Here is a 6,374-nt window from a genome sequence, read left to right on the forward strand (position 1 = left end):
CATCCCCAGCTCTCTATCCACTGGCATATGCCCTTAATTTCATTTATATCGAGTCCCTGTTTTTCGCCAACGACCCTTGGTCTATCAATTTGAACAATGGCCGCGAAAATAATGACAGTGCTACTTTTTTAAGAAAAAGTTCCAGAAGGCAACGGACGGAAAATTCCGCGACCAATCAGTAAAGAGAATACATCGCAAGAATTTCATCGGCCTATTTAGGACTATCTGATTTACATAAAGTGATATGTTAACACCTTGACGAAAGAAAAACATTAAAATGCACGCAAAGTGTATTATTTGTTGATGTCGGTTACTAGAGAATAAAATTAAATGACAGCCTTTATCATCACAATATCGACTTTGGTAGATTTCGTTCATTTTTCCCTTTAGCAAAACTAGGCAATTGTAAAATGAGGAATACATTATCAGAGGGTTCTAAGGAAGATTCGGAGTTTTACAGTTTTTGCCCTCTTCACTCGATCATTATTATTTTATTTTAAAAAAATATAAAATGACAGTACGTACGACGTGCATTCATGCAGCACACATACACAATATATACATGGACTCAGAAAGAGAGATAGACATATATATATATATATATATATATATATATATATATATATATATATATATATATATATATATATATATATATATATATATATATATATATGTGTGTGTGTGTGTGTGTGTGTGTGGGTGTGTGATGTAATGTCGTGTCGTGTCATGTGTCGTCGTGAAATAATATTATATTACATTTTAGATAGATCAAAATATAATACATATATTAAAGAGTTTAAATATTAATATTCTGCATTCCATTATTAAAGAAAGTGTCAATAGATTAAAACATCATTTATTTCGAAAAGAAAAAAATTATAAACATTTTTAGAACGTTACTGCATTGTCGTGTCTATTAATATTTTCATTAATTGGTAATGTTTCCTATACTTTTCTGTTAACAACATAATTTTCTGTGTTATTATCATTTTACGCGAACATGTTGCAAAAATATTCTTATTATTACGAAAGGATTACAATGTAAAATGAAGATATGGTCCTAAAGATAGGTATATGTAAGAGAAGCTGGCAGGTAACATGTTCGGTTTAAAGAGAAAGCTGAGGGTGCCAGTCAGTAATATGTTCGGTTTAAAGAGAAGGCTGAGGGTGCCAGTCAGTAACATGTTCGGTTTAAAGAGAAGGCTGAGGGTGCTAGTCAGTAACATGTTCGGTTTAAAGAGAAGGCTGAGGGTACCAGTCAGTAACATGTTCGGTTTAAAGAGAATGCTGAGGGTGCCAGTCAGTAACATGTTTGGTTTAGAGAAAAGGCTGAGCTCTCCTGTAGGTAACATGTTCGGTTGAGAGAAAAGGCTGAGGGTGCCAGACAGTAACATGTTTGGTGTAGAAAAAAGACTGAGTACGACTATCAGTAATATATTAGGTCGAGAGAAAAGGTTAAGAGTGTCAGAGCAGTAACATATTCGGTTTGAGAAAGAGTTGAGGGCGCCCGTCATAAGAAAGAGAGCTATATCAGAAAGGATAATTTAACCAGACTGGAAGACAGTAACTGTTGTGAGGAATACGTCTGCCTACAATCGCTGAGACGAAGGGTCAATTTTCACAACTCAAGAATGGCCTTGAACTTTTAAACGCTGTTATTGTGTGTCAAACATTTTTTTTTAAAAAAATACTTTTTAACAATGATACAAAATAGACACGTATTTACTCATTTTATGATATTTTTTTTTTTTTAGTTGGATTCATCTTTCCTTGTTTCTATTATTAAACACTTGTATGAAGATTCCCTCTGTCATTAAAACTTGAATAGTGAAGGTTGTCTGAGCTTTGTGATTAGTGCTTTCACTGTTTGTGTAAGTTGCTTTTTCTCCTGACGAAGAGATTAATTTACTCGAATCGTTGGGGAACTGTCAATGTAACAGCAAACGTTGAACTAAGATCATCGAATATTAAGCGCTGATCTCCAGATTCCGTGGTCGAAAACCAATTATTACAAAAGCTCATTTACTGTATCAGCACCTACTGTATGGAATTCCTTACCAATGAGGATACGTAATTCAACTTCCCTTGCTTCTTTTAAAATATCATTAAAGAAATTCTTTCTCGACCAGCTGTAATGACATATTAAAAGTTCTGAATAGAAATCCTTATCATCATATCCATAAATGATATGTCCAGATCTTATTCGATAAATATGATGAAATGTATGTACCTGTGTATTGAATATTGTTCATATTTATATGTTTCCCATTATAATCGCACATAGTTTTTCAAGCTAAATATGTTTGAATGAGTGTGTGACGATAACTGGTTATGTGCATAGTCTTGTTATTTTGTGTAATTTTTATATATGTTTTTAACATAGCCGATTACAAAATTTGAGGACCACATGGCTGATGGATCAGCCATGGCCTAATGTGTTATCCTCGTTAAAGATAGTTTATTATTATTATTATTATTATTATTATGTCATGACATAGTCAGTCATAATCGGAATCCTCTTAACAGTGAGAGATCATATCATTTCTGGCATCCACAATATCTTGCAAAAGAATTCGAGTTTTGTCGTATGCACAAAATGTACACGAATCAAGAATATTCTTGACAAAACAACGTGCACCTGTTACTTAAATGCACTGTCATCCATCTGTTAGCACGAATAGTCTACAAAGCTACCGTTCTTTATTTTCCAAATTCTTTTGTTGTATATTTTGTATCAATAACCTTTCTTGAGGTATCAGTCTTCATCCAATGTTGTACCTAAGCATTTTTGTGATAACGATGATTGTTCATCACTAAAATCAAGAAGAAAATATCACCTGTCTCATTAGTCTGATACAGAATATGTTACACATCAGAATTCCTTGCCATACAACAGTAACAACTACCCATCAGATAATAAGTTGTTATTTGCATCAGAAAGTAATGTCGAACTTATTTACCCATTTACCTTTTAAAATACCAATAATACAATTCTAATTATGAGTCAGTAAGTTACAATTTTGTTCATCCTTTAATAATCATTTGCTGTTATGATGGAGTATAAGTTCTTACATTCAAGTAATCATTCGTCTATATTTTCCGTAAACAGTATACACAATATTAATTTAAAGTCGATCCACATTTTCAGTTTTATTTTATTTTTTTTATAAGTAATGTGACATTATCGCGAAGACTGGGAATAACTTGATGTAATATTCCCTTACCACAAGTTCAAGGCAAGAAAATGGCTCCCTCTTTAATGCAACAGTTGCGTTTGTGATGACTACCAATATATTGTCAAGAACAATTCATTAGATGTTGTAACGCTTAAGTCAATGCAATTTGCTATAATATATATTATTGCGTGTCAAATCCTTCATCCAAAAACTCGTCTAGAAATATTTGAAAATATAGTTCCATGTCTGGTATAGAAAAACCCGCAATCGGATGATAACTGGTTCGCTTTAAGTTCACACACACACACACACACACACACACATAAGTGAGCTAGTGCTATATCATCCATTTTTATTTTAGCTTAATACAGTTACGTTATAACCGCCCTCAGAACTTGTCTATGTCCTTCATTCAATGGTCATGTCATCCCCATCCCCAAAAGTTCATGGTCAGCCGATAGAACTGACTGAAGAATTTGTTTTGCTAATTGCACAGCTTGACACTCTCTGTTGTGATGTTACATATCCCATAATTATCTGGCATGATCTTGCATGTCTCATAATAATAAATAACCGTAACATTCAAATTGTCCTCTCTTTAACGGGTAGTAACCTTTTGAAGCTTTGGCATCAATTACTCACATTATTCATAATTCTCTGGCATTGTTGTTTCTAAAAATCGTTTTATCATTATTGCTTTCGAATGTGTTGATTTGAACACAGAACACACGTTCACGGTCAACGTGGTCAAAACTAAAGTTATTCCTAGATCATACCCATGTTCATCATAATTTCAGTTGAATAATGGATTGTTGTGTATCGATAATTAGCATTTTAAGAATAGTTGCGATAATTCTCAATACGAAATAAGAATATTATCTACTTTTTAAGTTTCACCCCCCACACCCAGCATCTGGAATAGAATTCAATATGACTGGACTGAAGAAAGATAATCTTTTGAATGAGAAACCTGCACGATCATGCCATAATGACTTAACGCTCATAGATAAAATCAAATGATTTAACATGTTCGCAAAATAACATAATGTGGTAGGGTTTGTCAACCAAAATTAGGCACGGAGAAATAAGATAATGAGTGTAAACATGCTTCCAGAAATGCACAAATCAAGTCAAAATTTCTTCCCAAATGGTAACAATGTTGTTTTGAGACCTAAGAAACGGTATTTTAAACTTTACAGATACATGGGTCAGGGCTGGTTCACTTCTAATTCCACAATATATCTGACAAAATGGTTCCTTAACATTGGAACCTTGTTTAAGCAAAATATTTTTCATAAGTCTTTGACATATGATACTGAATTTGAAACTTTTAACAGGTCATGTCAGCTAATGGTACAGATGCTTAGAAAAAAGAAAACTGTCGTTCCCACGATACAGCTATATCGTCTCTACGACAGAGGAAAAATATATGTAATTCGCAACAAAGCTATTAGGTCTCAAAAAAAACGTATCGTTTTCACAGCGTGGCTATGTCGCTCCTACAACATCATGTCTGTCATCGAAACAACGTATTTTTATATTCCATTCCCACGCAAAATCTCTGTCGTGACCATAACAAATTATGTCGCTCCCTTGTCATGGCTATGATGTTCCTTCTAAATTATTGTTATTGTTAGTAGTAGTAGTAGTAGTAGTAGCAGCAGCAGCAGCAGTAGTAGTAGTAGTAGTAGTAGTAGTAATAGTACTCTAGGTTGCTTGTACCTCTTACATATATATACATTATACTTGCAGGAACGATACAGCATCGTTCGAAAGAATCACATGGCAATGCAGTGGACTAGTACAGCTTTACCGTAGAAAACAAAATGAATTTATCATGGAAAAGACAAAACTTTCTCTTGAAAAATTCTTTCCTCTCGTAGATACACATAAATAATCTGGTAGGAACAATTTAGTTTTCATGTGCAAGCGACAGTGCTTTATTGTAGAAGAGGCTTAATCTTTCATTTTCTCACATGAAGAAATTTTTTATTAGCTAAACCGTGGGAACGACATAAATTTTGTTTGCTGTCCTGAACAAGCCGTCATAGTGAGGCCTTAGTCATCAAAGCATGTCCTGTTGCGATCATTGATAACTCATTCTGAATACTCCCTGGAGTACTAATATTTACTGTCTGTTTAAATGGTACATGTCTGTGAGTGTGCACATATGTGATCTTGTGGAAAATATTAGCGTTGTAAATTTATAAAAATACATTGAGAGGTTTAGGAGATAGATTGCTGTTTAGCCTTATTCCACACAATCTAATTCCACAACGTTTCTAAAATATATGTCACTGTCATGTATTTGCATGCGGTTTACAAAGAGAATGGTGTCACAGGGCATAGTCCCTTGTTGCGGTGATCGTATGTTTTGTACATAATAAATGACGATCTTTCAGCTAAAGAACGCCTGGAACCGGAATTTAGTAAATATATTTTATATTTCGGAGTTTGTTTGCTTGTTTGTTGTTCATTTATTTTATTTTATTTTATTTTGGTGTGTGTGTGTGTGTGTGTGTGTGTGTGAATTCCTAATGCTTATAATTTTTAATTTAACGTTTTACTTCCACGTTTCATTTGAATTGCAATCAACGAGTTCATTAAAATAAGACGGAGAAGCAAGCGGGAAGATCACTAGAGTTCCACATTCAGTATATTTTTATCCACTCGCAGTTAAGTGACAAATTTATTCGATTATGATATTCTTCTACATCTTTAAAAAAATTTCTTTCTTTCTTTCTTTTGGAGGCGGATGTGGTCGTGGTGGTGGGGATAATGGCGGCATGCTTTCTTTTTTATATTTTCTGATTTTCTGAAAGAAGGTTTTCAGTAATTATCTTTAATTGGATTTATCCAATACTCACAAAATTACATTTAAGACTTAATACACATCTGTTAAACACGATGGCGTACCCTGGGGCGATACTTGACACATTACTGATTTTACCACTGAAAATAATTGTCACCCTCCTGATAAAACTTTAAGTGTCTGGCAAGTTTTATGATGTGTTACGAACTGAACTGCGCTTTGTAGTTGGGAAATAGACGCGTGTTTTTGCATAGAGTTTCATAAAATATGCATTAATATTTAGAACCTGACAGATGCGAATAAGAAGGTGTTTTTAGTTTGAAAAAAGGCAAAAATGTACAGGATAGCCAATGCATATTATGGGTGCCTGATAGTTATCTGTG

General features: G+C 33.7%; 1 long non-coding RNA gene across 1 annotated transcript in view; it reads left to right on the forward strand.

Moving 5' to 3' along the window:
* The first annotated feature begins 6,319 nt into the window (after positions 1-6,319).
* The window catches only part of LOC149773123 (uncharacterized), a 31,791-nt gene continuing 31,736 nt past the window's right edge, over positions 6,320-6,374 (forward strand). The window contains exon 1 of the long non-coding RNA XR_016417466.1: positions 6,320-6,374. This exon is cut by the window's right edge and continues 209 nt beyond it. This is a non-coding gene — a long non-coding RNA (uncharacterized LOC149773123).

The sequence above is a fragment of the Sinohyriopsis cumingii genome, unplaced genomic scaffold (assembly GCF_028554795.1).
Source record: "Sinohyriopsis cumingii isolate HCF-2022 unplaced genomic scaffold, ASM2855479v2 utg000881l, whole genome shotgun sequence".
Taxonomy (NCBI): Eukaryota; Metazoa; Mollusca; class Bivalvia; order Unionida; family Unionidae; genus Sinohyriopsis; species Sinohyriopsis cumingii.